Source organism: Nelumbo lutea, chromosome 7, assembly GCF_056320005.1.
Source record: "Nelumbo lutea isolate HS-2025 chromosome 7, American lotus-T2T, whole genome shotgun sequence".
In the NCBI taxonomy this organism is placed as follows: domain Eukaryota; kingdom Viridiplantae; phylum Streptophyta; class Magnoliopsida; order Proteales; family Nelumbonaceae; genus Nelumbo; species Nelumbo lutea.
Genome location: NC_142690.1, coordinates 24639682 through 24653603, shown reverse-complemented (window position 1 = coordinate 24653603; position 13922 = coordinate 24639682). Strand labels below are relative to the sequence as shown.

Genomic DNA, 13922 nt, shown 5'->3' with positions numbered 1-13922 from the left:
CAAGGAAAAATCCCCTACGAATGAAAAGATTGAAAGATAAAAATGAAGAATGATGAGCTAGAGCTAATACTGGATTTTCCATGATATAGGCAATCAATCCAATAGGGAAAAAATCAAAACTTCATTTCATTCTTAGTTTATTACTAACACTGATAGAAGAATTTGTCAAAAATCCAACAATACGCCCTTTTAAATAAATACCGGCAATAACAAATAGTAAAAGTAAAGAGTCGAGAAAAATTAAAAATTTCATTGAAATAACGATGCATCAGGTCTCCAATGTGATAGCATCAACGAATATATTCAGACGCAAATTACCCATAAAAATGAGATTCCTCATTTGCCGAACCGCTGATTCTATCAAAATCAGAAACTAAGAAGACAATAGGGAAGAATAGTTGAAGGATAAAAATGAAGAATGTAAATTCTCGATTGATGTAAAGATACCTACAATTTAGCGGCTCATACATCTTCCCATGAGACAACTTTTTTTTGATAATGCATGTTACCGTTAGTTTTCACACCTCTCTGACTGGACCTTTATCTTTTGTAATCTTTTAGATTTACTACTACCTATAAAAAAATATATGCTTATCCAGACCAATATAAAAAATATTACTATTCTCTTCAAAAAAAAAATTACAGACACAACAAACGTAACATGAAACCTCTTGTTGAATTCAATATAGTGAATATACAAGATATGAAAAAGAAAAAAATAGAAGGAAATCCGAGGACAAGTGTTCTGTATATGCCGGAAATATGAGCTAAACCATTAAAAAACATCTTTGAACGAATAGAATGATCATCTAGAGCTAAAACTAACATTGCCATCATAGTGGCCATAAAACCAATAGGGAAACAATGACATAATCATCTCATTCTCCCCAACTTGGATGCAACAATTTACCAGAAAACAAGACAAAAAATTTCTTTTACAAAACCATAGCAATGACAAATATAAAATGTTTACAGTCTAGTGAAATTAAACATTATTGAAATAAAAAAAAAATGCATCAGATCTCCAAGGTGATAGCATCAATGAAAATATTCAGATGCAAATTACCCATTAAAATGAGATTCATCATTTGCCCAATATTTGTATCAATCTAAAACAGAAATTATTCCCAGAGAGAAGGTAGATGATAGGAGATCAAAGAACTGGATTCAAAATAACAATCATGCTTCAGATCTCCAGGGTGGTGCCATCAACGAAAACATTCGACGGAAATTACACATCAATATGAGATTTCTCAGTCGCCAATTTCTTTGTTCTAACTAAAGCAAAGATTACATTGAGGTCAAGAGGAAGATGCCTCATCTACCACAACTCATCATTCTACCTAGTGCAGTTATTAAATGAAGAAGCGAGGAAAACCAATATTTGAAAAAAGGTTCCATGGACACCACTAATCTAACAATCGCAATTTATAGATGGCAAGTTAGTGACAGAAACTCTGCTTAGCAGCCTCCAATAGTACCGGTCTATTTGGGATTCAAAATAGGCTCTGTCTAGCAGACCGGTCTATTTGGAAAAGTAGGTGCCCCAAACATCAACTGATCTCTCCTCCAATTCTGAAATGCTACCAAAAAGGGAAATTAATAATGGTAAACACAAACACGGATTTGATTTGAATGGGGATGAGGTAGGTTCTAGGTTAGAGCTTGCGTACGTCTTTCTTTGTATCTCGGAAAGTACAAAAGGAAAGAAAAGAGATAAGAAGAGAGGAAGCAGAGAACCTTTCAGGAGCACGCACACACCATGGACATCTGAGTAGGAGAACAGAACAATGTTGCCATTGGCCGGAGGCGAACAATGCCACCGTCTCCTCTAAGATGACGAAGTGTTGTTAGGGTTGTAACGTATATATACTAGTTGAGATTTTACAACCCTAGTTTAACTTGTACTAGCGCCAGCGGGGACCCGCCTTGCCCAGTTGTATTTCTGTTAAACCCGGCCCGGACCAACCCGCATCAAGCTAGCACGAAATGCGGGTCGGGCCCGGGCCAAGCATGTGACCATGTCTTGTGCCTGACCCGATCGGGATTTTTTTTGGGAAAATTCCCGATTATTCTCCTGTATTTTGGGCCTAACGCCACTTTAGTCCCTGAATTTTAAAATGCATTAATTCAGTATCCGAATTTTCAAATGGTGACAATCCAGTCTTTAATTAGATGTTAATTTACCGTTAAGTGACATTTGAAAAAGACACAAATACCCTTCAAATGTTATTTTTTCGCTCCAATCCCTTCAAGTGTCATTTAATTTTCTTTATCGACCACCTAAACATTGATAAAAATAAGAGTCCTAAATCCTTACCTATTCCACCCAAGAAAGTTGGGCCCAACTTTTTTGAATGGAATAGGCAATAATTTGAGACTCTTAATTTTTTGTCAATATATGGATGATTGATAAAGAAAATTAAATGATATTCGAAGGTTATTTGTGTTTTTTCAAACGTCACTTAACAGCCATTTAATGGCAAATACTACATTGTTACATTTTGAAAATTCAAGTACTGAATTGTCACATTTTAAAGTTTGAAGACCAAAATGACACTAGACCCAAAATACAGGGTACTAATTAAGAATTTTCCCATTTTTATAACAAAAAGGCAATTCATTCCCATGACAATATATAGACAATATGAGATTTAAAGAGATCTTGGCACTAAACCACTTGATAGTCTGCCAACGCTGGCGCATCACCCTCCACAATGACACGATGAAACTAAGGCTCTAGGATGCTCATAAAAGAAACCAAGCTGAATCCTGTTTGGTGTTTTAGAAAACTAAAAGATAATTTGCTACTTCGGTATTTCCCTCTCCCATTTATCTTTTCCTCTTCTTTTTAAAAGAAACCCTAGCTCGATTCTTCAAGTTCATTGTTTATTTTGCCTTTCAACCTCTTATTTTTTCAGTCGTTTCTCCCCTAATCTCTCCTATGTCCCATCTCTCTATTAATAACTATAAAAGGCTCAAAATGAAGGAAAGGTGTTAAAAAATCAGTCGACAATTTGACATATTGACTTCTAAAGAGCAAAAATAAATAAATTAAACTTGTTTGAAGGATCATCAACTTCTATCCCGTGAGACAAGAGAAAGGAAGAGAAAGATACGGAAATAAAGGAAAAGATGGGGAAACTAGTACAAGATTTGTAGAAATCTCGTACTATCTTTCTCTTCCTTCTCCTACTTTTTCCTTCAAACCAAACATAACCTTAAATTTAATGGTAAACAAAAGTAAATCTGTCGAACTTCAAGACACCTACAAAAAAGATGATCAATTGATTCTTCTTATGATGGCATAAATTGCATTCAACCTTTATTGTAGTTGCAGGTGTTCAAATTTTTTATTATCAAACCAAAAATCGAATGGAACCAAATTGAATACCAAAATTAATGCAAGTCAGTTTGGTTTGAGAAAAAATTCAACAAACCAAATCGAAAGTTGAATTAACCAAAATGAATATATATTAAGTATAATCATTAATATCAACATGCCTATTAGGTTCTATTTCCAAACCCAAATGAGCTCCCCTAATTCTAGAGCTTCGTCAAATTAATTCCTTCTTAATTACCGAAAGAGCATTAGTGATACACTTCCACATAAAGAGGTGTGTATCCTTGGTTGCAAGTTAAACTCTGCAATTCGGGCCCTGTGGGACCAGTTAAACTCTCATACCCCCGTTTCTTATTTTTTTAAGGCTGCGTTTGGAAATGATGCAATTCTGGTTTAGTAACATTACATTTATGCATTGACTAATGACAAAAAACATATTTTTTGGTACATATTTACATGATAATAAGATGTAAAAGTACATCAATAAAAAAGTACATTTGCATTAAAGTGGGTTTTTGATAAAAAAAAAACATATGTTTTATTGGAATTTGTGTTTTCATCCATTACAGCTAACAGTTTATTTGGAAAAAAGATAAATTTATCGGTAAAACTAATCTAATTTTATAATTTTTTACAAACAGTTTTATACTCTACATATTTACATTCACACTTATTTGCATCATTTCCAAACACAGCCTAATAAAAATAAAAATTGCCTCAATAAGAAATAATGGGTATCTCCTACGTTGGGACTTTGCTTACTCTGGCAGTTGAAGCAGATGGAATTGCAGGAGGTCTAATTCTTGTTTGGAAACAAGATATTGGTGTGACCATCAAGATATTACCAAATCCTTTTTTAAATATTTATTTTCATCAAAAGCAATTGATAATTATGAAAATTTTTCCCCCATATTAACAGCAAGTTTTTACTCATATCAGTTATTTTTTCTTGACTCCCCCCTGTCACCGAAGAAATTAAGGAAGATGCTTTCCAAATTGGGCCCACTAACATGATGATCTCGGATAACATTATGAGGCGCTCCACTTTCTCAAAAGTACAAACAAAACAAAGCAAAACTAAAAATTTATCGGTAAATTTTTTAAATTACGTTTGGTTTGTTAATTGACTAATTATACCTTTATTGTTTCAAAATTGAATGACGCTATCCTTACTGTTTCTCATAATTAATTTACTCTATTCTAAACGTTAGCTTCCATCAAAACTCATGCAAAACGCCTAAACTACCCTTTTATGATTCAAAATATTCAGTTTTGCAATGGCATCCAGGGCCCTATGGCTTAAAAAATACAGAGTTCAAAGACGACCATACAACAAGACCGCGAAGACAGTCTTAAGTCTGGCGGAATCTCTCAAGTCTTTTTCCTATCTCAAGCCCCTAACAATCGAACATAAGTGGCCTCCTCGGTCGACTGGTCAACGATGAAATCAAGAGCTGTTGTTGCAACTTGGATGGTCAGTTTCAATTGGAAAGGGGAGACGGAACATATGAGAATAGAGAGAGGAACAGGAAAGAAGAGGGGAGAATGATCAGGTGATTCTACCGCTGGGTGGAGTTACAGGGCAGTACCACCATCGTCGCCCATAGGAAGAAGAGAGAGATCAGAGTTCAGAGGAGGTTGTCGCCACCGTCGCTTATAGGAAGAAGAGAGAGAGAGTAAGAAAGATCAGAGTTTAGAGGGGTAGCCACCACCGTCGTCGCCAAGAGGAAAAAGAGATATCAGAGTTCGTTGGGGGTTGCCGCTGCCGTCGCCCAGAGGAAAAAGAGAAATCAGAGTTCATAGGGGGTTGCCACTGCCGTCGCCCAAAGGAAGAAGAGAGAGAGAAAGAGAGATCGGAGTTCAGAGGGGGTTGTCACTGTCGTCACCAAGAGGAAAAAGAGAGAAAAAGATAAATTGGAATTCATAGGGGGTTGCCATTCCCGTCGCCCAGAGGAAGAAGAGAGAGAAAGAGAGATCGGAATTCAGAGGGGGTTGTCGCTGCCGTCGCCCCTGTTCAATTCGCTCATACCACTTAGGTTGCTGCCGTCGATGCCCCTATTCGGTTCACTTGTTCTCTGCTTCTTCAACAGAGCACCCCCACTATTGAAGAATAAAGAGGGTGAAGCCGGAAAGTTCATTATGAGGAGCTCTACGGAGAGCACTTCAAGTTCGATGAGGCTGTCGCCCTTCAATTTGAGATGATCAAGCAAATGGTCAAAGATGGTTGGTCGAAGAAGAAACCCCACCGAAAGAGAAGGATTAATAGATACTTCTGTGAATAAAATATTTGAAAGATATCAGTAGAAAACAATAGAGATTGGCTTTAATTCTTTTTTCTTTGTTTTATTTTTTTGGTTCTTGACTGTGAAAAGATTGAAAAATGCTTTAAATTTTTTTTTTTTTTGTTTTTTTGTTCTTTTATACAGTACGGATACGGTGCAATAGGTCCCCGGCAATTTGGTGTTGATAGAGAATGTGGGAGGAAGATAAAGGAAAGAGAAAAAGAGAGGTTTTGACAGAATATTAATGGATGTTAACGGTAATGGTGGTAGAGTTAGTCAATTGTTAAAAATAATAGGGGTAGTGTTAGTCAAATTTCAAAGAGTAAGGGTACATTTAATCAATTAGCTAAACCATGAGTAGAGGTGGCAATTTTCCCCATCCCCAACAGGTACCCAGGCTCCCCGACTCGTCCCCGATTAATATTATATATATATATATATATATATACATATATATTATATTATATAAGTATAATAATTATAATTCGTTTTTTAAAATATTAAAACAAAAAATAGTAAAACACTAAAACCCTCGATAGTAAAACACAAAACACTTCGACAGGGAGAAGAGAGAACTCTGTCTCTGAACCTTCACTGGCGACTTTGTCTTTGAACCTTCGTCTTCCACTCTTCCTTCGTCTTCGTTGTTGGTCATCGACTGTTGTCTCGTCACTGTTGCCACTTGCTCGTCGGACATCGGACAAAGGATATACTCGAGTGACAGAGAATAGCTATTCAAAGAAGAGTCGTTGTCGCCACTCTACCGTCGTCGATCACCATCGGACTCTCTCTCGTTGTCAACCCCAACTCTCGCAACGTTCCTCTCTCTCTCTCTCTCCCCCCTCTCTCTCTCCCTCTCTCTCTTAGTCTCAATCTCTCTGTCTAAGACTCCCAATGTGCACATATATATCGTTAGGGATTCGGGTCTCCGATGGGGAATTCATCCCCGTTGGGTCAGGGATGGAGGGGGGACTCCTTTCTCCATCGGGATCGGGGAAAGGGATGGGGTGGAGTTGAGGGTCAGTCTCGGGGATGGGGAATGTGATCCCCGCCCCGTTGCTATTTCTAACCATGAGGGTAATTTAAGAAATATATCCAAAATTTATTTATGATATTAAAATTGGATATGCAACAAGCTTACGACCGCCTAATATAATTTTCTTTTGGCAATTCTATCCAAATTGAGCCTTAGAGTCATCGTGGAGTCCTGACCCGTTAAATAAATATAATTGTTCTTTTTAGATGCAACCCCACCAAAAATCCTTTGTAATGAAAGAAATGGCTAAGAAATATTTATGAATGGCTTCTAGTAGACTTTTAATTATCACAGTTTGTATTTCCAACTATGCAGCTTGTTCTTGAATTTCTATACAATGATCTTCCAATTAGCATGTGAGTATCAAGAATATATGATCTATTCCATCTTCTATGAACATTTGAACCGAAAAGAATGTCACTTTCAACTGGACTGATTAACTTCTCTGACAAGAACTAAACAAATCTGAGCATCGCTTCACCGTTGGAAGTTCACTAACATTAACAATGATGAAGGCAGATTTGACCCTCCACTGAAATTGCGACACGTGGTACATCGTGACAATTAGGAGACACCTAGGCAACAATTTATCAAGTTGGTCCTACCTGGGCACCGGCTTGGCATGACCTGGCGCGACCTGTACGCAGCCTACGGGCGGCCTGCACATGGCCTGCGCGCTGCCTGGCATGGCCTGCGCGACCAGGCCGACCTGGATCAGCCTGGCACATGATCCGACCTGTCCGACCTAGCCGCCCATAAGACGCCCACCGATAACTCGGCATGCATACCCCACGAGCTCAGTAGCTCACCAAGGAGCTCGGTAACTCACCAAAGAGTTTGCCAAGGAGTCAGGCAGCTCGACAGAGCTCGCAACAAACATCTTGGCATAGCCCAAGGAGCTCGACATAGCTCCCCCGAGCAGCTCACCACTTGTAGGGTAGCTCGGTACAGAAGAGTAGTTTGGCGTATCGTATGAAGATCTCCTGCCTGACAACCTGGTCCAGACACCGACCTGCCGACCTGACAACTTGGCCCAGGCGCCGACCTGGCCGCCTAACACAAGCGCCAGCCTGACGACCTCGAGGAGTTCACCACTGTACCCCGGTTCTGACGGGATGTGATGAGTCTTACCGTTTGAAGGCTTTTCACCCACCTAACCTGCGAGGACTCCAGTATATAAAGACCTCAGCCCCCAAAGGGGAGGGAGGATGAAAAACGATGGTAACCCCTGATCTCTAGCTCTCTCATTTCTCTCCAAGCTCTCTGTAGTCAGAATGCTAACTTAGGCATCGGAGAGTCCTCGCCGGGTAAACACCCCCGGGTCCTCTGATTCAGTTCTCGCAAGTCCCTCAGCTCCTGCCACCTACAAAGGAGAGGAGATCATCTCATGCAGAGGGCAGTCGAGTTACGCTGCACCAGGGAACTCCACCATCCTCTGAGTTGCAGGCCGCCTAGGAGCAGGTCAAATGACAAGTCCACTAAGATAGTTATCCACCAGGGAATTCGCCACCAAGTAGCTCTCCACCAGGTAGTTCTCCACCAGGGAGTTCGCCACCAAGCAACTCTCCACCAGGGAGTTCGCCACCAGGCAGTTCGCCACCAAGCAACTCTCCACCAGGGAGTTCGCCACCAGGCAGTTCTCCACCAGGGAGCTCACCACCAAGCAGTTTTCCACCAGGGAGTTCGCCACCAAGTAGTTCACCAGGGAGTTCGCCACCAAGAAACTCTCCACCAGGGAGTTCGCCACTAGGCAGTTCTCCACCAGGGAGTTCACCACCAGGGAGCTTGCCACTAGGCAGTTCTCCACCGGGGAGTTCGCCACCAAGTAGCTCATCACCAAAGCACTTCACCACAAGGTCAAATGACGAGGTACTTAGCCAAAAAAATTGATACACCACAAAAATTGGTACGTGACTGGAAACGGTTATATCAATTAACATTGGCACATTAATAACAATAATAATAATAATAATAATAATGATAATAATAATAATAATAATAATAATGATAATAATAATAATGATAATAATAATAATAATAATAATAATAATAATAATAATAATAAAGTCTATTGTTAAAAAAAAGACATATGTTTTATTGGAATTGGAGTTTGTATCCATTATAACTAAAAGTCTATTTGGTAAGAAGGTAAATTTGTCAATGCAAAACTAACCTAACTTTGCAATTTATATGAACCGTTTTACACTACATAATTGCATTGACACGTTTCAAAATGCAGCCTAGGTGCATGCATGCTTGTAAAAATATTACATTTCTTTAATTCAAATGAGTAATATCATGCCTTACCCATTTCATAGATATACATAGTGTTGAGTCCTTTTCTCGATGCTATACCTAGGTTTCCCTACTATTGACGTGGCCTATTTTGGCTCACAAACCAAGGGTATGTAGGATAGGGATTCAAATTTAACTAAGTTAAGTAGGAGTATAATACTAATTCTGCTTAGGTTTTCCTACTTGTGAGGTATCCTATTTTATTCACAATTCTAAGATTGTGAATTCAACAATGAAACATGACTATATATTAATGGAGGCAAGAATTTTCCTATACCAAGATTATTATTAATAGCTAGGCTACCTAGCTTCCGAGCCTCCTAGATGAACATTTTGGAATCAATAACCATTATGTTTTAGAGACTAAGGCTGAGGTTTAACCTTTTGTCAAATGGGACTAGATTTGGGTGATTAAAGTTTGAGCTCAACAAATTTCATTTCAGTACAAATGTCCCAAAAGGTGGTTAGATTTGCATGCAGACATATTGATAACTCATTCATGCGTTTTTTCATGATAACTCCTTTGTAGGTTTTAACAATACAAGTCAGTCATTGCTTTATCATGGATAGCTTAGGAAGGATAGAACTTCTCATGCAACCATTTCAAGTTGGAATAGTAACTCTTATAGGGTTTTTGAAGTTTCAAACTTATTTGTGACACACACTAACCTTTTGATCCAAGTTGAACTCTATATTTCAAGTGGGGACAACTCCTATAAGGTATTTTCCTACTAGAGTCTACCCTAGCTTTATAACTTCTAGTATTCTCACATATCAATGAGCCATATATGGTTGAAGTTTTCATTATATGGGACTAACTTTGTTGCTCATAGCCATAGTTGTCAAGGCGGTGCCTTAGCGACAAAGTACCTTTGGAGTCTCACCTCATCTAATTGTAAATCAGTTTTCTATAGCATTTTATAACAAACTTTTATATTCTTATTTTTTTGAAGTTATAATTATAAAATAGACATTTTTAAACTAAAATATTCATTTTGTGTGTTTATATACTAATTCCTTTTTTGTTATTTTCTTATTTGTTAGGGTTTAATCAACACAAACATTGTTAAATACTGTATTGAACCTTCAAAGACTTCAAAACCTAAACCAATAAGTAAGAAAGAATATAAAATGTTGTCTAATAAACACGTTTTCTTCTTTTTTTTTACTAATTTTGTGTTTTTATATACTATTTTTTTTCTTCTTCTTCCACCTTTTTCTTTTCTTCTTTTCCTATAACAGAAATAAGGGTTCAGCCCCTATATTTTTCAAAATTTCTTTTCTGTCTTCTTTTTCTTCTCATGACTATGTTGGAACATGTTGATTTTCTATATTTTAACATAAAGTTTATACTTTTCTTATAAAAATTATATATATTTATCAAGGAAATATGATTATGGAACCTAGGGAACTACTCTAGGATACATGTTTTGACTTAAAAAAAAATCTATCACCTAGGTGACTGGGAGCCCCCCTGTCGCCTAGTCTTGCCTTGGCACCTTGAAAACTATGCTCATAGCATGAGCTTAACAATTTCATATAGTAAATGATCAATTTGCAAAAACATTCTTAGCCATAAGTTTATAATGATTTAGTTGAATGTTTATCCAAATATCAATATTAATAGAGTTCATGTGAAACAAACATTTATAAATTCGTGTGATCCTAGACAATGATGGGGATATGTTCTCATTCTTACAAGGAAGCTCTAAGATTTTTGGGAACTTTCCTAATTTGACATTTCAAAGACCAAGAAGCAAGTGGATCTTTAGATCTTGGCTCTTGCTTCACTCAATGACTTGAAACAATACAAACATTTCCAATGTTTGAAATCAACACACTATCTAGATTTTATACAAAAGAGATCAAGTATAGCAATAATAATGTAATATAATTACCAAAGCATAAACTTTAGGATAAATTGTTGAAACCTCCTCCGAAGTTTCTAACTGTTGCTAAAACTTACCTTGGAGTTTGGTAATTGCAATCATCTCTCTTGAACTTTTTGACACAGTTGTAAGTAGACCCCTTTTGTTAGAATACTCTAACAAGAGGCACAAAAATATCCAAAATAAACCAACTTGGGCCCATGTAGGGCCAGATTTTGGCTTGCAATCTAGGGCCGGGGTATGGGCTGGGCCCAGGCCTAACTTAAAGCCCTTTTCATTGCTATTATGCCCGACTAGGGCCCTGCTTGGCCCAACCCATGATCACCCCTACTTTGGAGGGTTCAACCTTTGATTGAGTTTCTTACGAACTATTTTGAGATGTAATTAGGCCTCTTAGGATTTTCACTTACCATTATTGACAAATGCTTTGGATGTCCTCACAAGACCTGCTGGCACCGTGCTCACAGCCAATTGTAGCTATCCATTGAAAATATATCAATGTGAATAAAAACATATAATTAAGGAGACATTCCTAATACACATTGAAGTGGTTGTGAGTAGACCTGCTCATGGGCCGGGCCGGGCCGGTATTTGCATCTTTATCAATAAATGTCTTATTTTTAATGTACTTTTACAAAATAATATTATATTAATTTAGTAATAATTTAATAATTTATTAAACTAATTTATTTTTCATAATAAAAATTTAATATTTATTAATAATTTAAAAAATAAATATATAATATAAATGCTTTTTTATTATATGTAATAGTATTGGATCGGGCTCGGAACTGGGCTGGACTTATTTGAGAAGGCCCGATCCAGCCCAAAAAATGACCAAACTTAGTATTTAAAGCCCGAACCCAAGCCCATGAGCATGAAGTTTTGTCCAAATCCAAAATATAACGGGCCGAGCCAGGTCTTCGGACTACCCACCCATGAAGAGGTTGTGAGTAAAATATGATCACGGTCCTCAATCTTATATCTACTTAGAAGTCGCTCTATACCAATCTTTTTTTATCAAAGAAAAATAGGGCATATCATTATATGATATTGAAAAACTTACATGGTTCGGGGCCGAGTTGCTATAAGATACTTTTAGTTGGCCCTTACAGAATATATAAGCAAAAAATATGAATTGCTTGATTGTAGCATCTAGGTATATGTACAAAATATATAACTTCAAAAGAAGGTATTAATCTTCTTAGGCAGCTCCTATGCAGCTGCTCTATCCAGTGTTTTCATGTGTTGGCAAATTCAGCTTGGTACATGATCCGACCTGGCCGACCTAGTCGCCCATAAGACGCCCACCGATAACTCGGCATGCATACCCCACGAGCTCAGTAGCTCACCAAGGAGCTCGGTAGTTCACCAAAGAGTTTGCCAAGGAGTCAGGCAGCTCGACAGAGCTCGCCACAAGCATCTTGGCATAGCCCAAGGAGCTCGACATAGCTCCCCAGGGCTGCTCACAACTTATAGGGTAGCTCGGTACAGAAGAGTAGTTTGGCGTATCGTAGGAAGATCTCCTGCCTGACAACCTGGCCCAGACACCAATCTGCCGACCTGACAACCTGGCCCAAGCGCCGACCTGGCCGCCTAACACAAGCGCCAGCCTAACGACCTTGAGGAGTTCACCACTGTACCCCGGTTCTGACGGGATGTGATGAGTCTTACCGTTTGAAGGCTTTTCACCCACCTAACCCGCGAGGACTCCAGTATATAAAGACCTCAGCCCCCAAAGGGGAGGGAGGATGAAAAAGGATGGTAACCCCTGCTCTCTAGCTCTCTCATTTCTCTCCAAGCTCTCTGTAGTCAGAATGCTAACTTAGGCATCGGAGAGTCCCCGCCGGGTAAACACCCCCGGGTCCTTTGATTCAGTTCTCGCAGGTCCCTCAGCTCTCGCCACCTACAAAGGAGATGAGATCACCTCATGCAGAGGGCGGTCGAGTTACGCTGCACCAGGGAACTCCACCATCCTCTTAGTTGCAGGCCGCCTAGGAGCAGGTCAAATGACAAGTCCACTAAGGTAGTTATCCACTAGGGAATTCGCCACCAAGTAGCTCGCCACCAGGTAGTTCTCCACCAGGGAGTTCGCCACCAAGCAACTCTCCACCAGGGAGTTCGCCACCAGGCAGTTCTCCACCAGGGAGCTCACCACCAGGCATTTCTCCACCAGGGAGTTCGCCACCAAGCAACTCTCCACCAGGGAGTTCGCCACTAGGCAGTTCTCCACCAGGGAGTTCACCACCAAGTAGCTCTCCACCAGGGAGCTTGCCATTAGGCAGTTTTCCACTAGGGAGTTCGCCACCAAGTAGCTCATCACCAAGGCACTTCACCACCAGGTCAAATGACGAGGTACTTAGCCAAAAAATTTGATACACCACAAAAATTGGTACGTGACTGGAAACGGTTATATCAATTAACATTAGCACATTAATAATAATAATAATAATAATAAAGTCTATTGTTAAAAAAAAAGACATATGTTTTATTGGAATTGGTGTTTGTATCCATTATAGCTAAAAGTCTATTTGGTAAAAAGGTAAATTTGTCAATGCAAAACTAACCTAACTTTGCAATTTATATGAACCGTTTTACACTACATAATTGCATTGACACTTATTTGCATCGTTTCAAAATGCAGCCTAGGTGCATGCATGCTTGTAAAAATATTACATTTCTTTAATTCAAATGAGTAATATCATGCCTTACACATTTCATAGATATACATAGTGTTGAGTCCTTTTCTCGATGCTATACCTAGGTTTCCCTACTATTGACGTGGCCTATTTTGGCTCACAAACCAAGGGTATGTATGCTAGGGATTCAAATTTAACTAAGTTAAGTAGGAGTATAATCTTCTTAGGCAGCTCCTATGCAGCTGCCCTATCCAGTGTTTTCATGTGTTGGCAAATTCAACCAACTCTGTACTCTGTATAGACCAAAAGATGCAATTGTAGCAGTCAGAAGGGCTCGTATTTCAGCATCGTAGCTACTGATGGCCCAACAGGGTCTGCCTTCTGCATAAATGAATTGTTCATTGGCATGTTAGAAGATGCACCCACGTCCTGCGTGAC

The 13922-nt window shown here is 38.8% G+C and overlaps 1 long non-coding RNA gene and 4 other non-coding genes across 5 annotated transcripts; all 5 read right to left on the bottom strand.

Annotated features, from left to right (window-relative positions):
• Positions 1 to 47: 47 nt before the first annotated feature.
• Positions 48 to 132, bottom strand: LOC148845718 (small nucleolar RNA Z102/R77). The gene has a single exon (XR_016102730.1). It is a non-coding gene; the product is annotated as a small nucleolar RNA Z102/R77 (small nucleolar RNA).
• A 127-nt stretch (positions 133 to 259) lies between these two features.
• Positions 260 to 348, bottom strand: LOC148845717 (small nucleolar RNA Z101). Its single transcript, XR_016102725.1, has one exon. It is a non-coding gene; the product is annotated as a small nucleolar RNA Z101 (small nucleolar RNA).
• Positions 349 to 799: 451 nt separating this feature from the next.
• LOC148845716 (small nucleolar RNA Z102/R77) lies at positions 800 to 884 on the bottom strand. Its single transcript, XR_016102729.1, has one exon. It is a non-coding gene; the product is annotated as a small nucleolar RNA Z102/R77 (small nucleolar RNA).
• A 124-nt stretch (positions 885 to 1008) lies between these two features.
• On the bottom strand, positions 1009 to 1097 carry LOC148845715 (small nucleolar RNA Z101). The gene has a single exon (XR_016102722.1). It is a non-coding gene; the product is annotated as a small nucleolar RNA Z101 (small nucleolar RNA).
• Positions 1098 to 1162: 65 nt separating this feature from the next.
• LOC148845714 (uncharacterized) lies at positions 1163 to 1841 on the bottom strand. Its single transcript, XR_016102621.1, has 2 exons — positions 1741 to 1841; positions 1163 to 1575 (listed from the first exon to the last, which is right to left on the bottom strand). It is a non-coding gene; the product is annotated as an uncharacterized LOC148845714 (long non-coding RNA).
• Positions 1842 to 13922: the final 12081 nt, after the last annotated feature.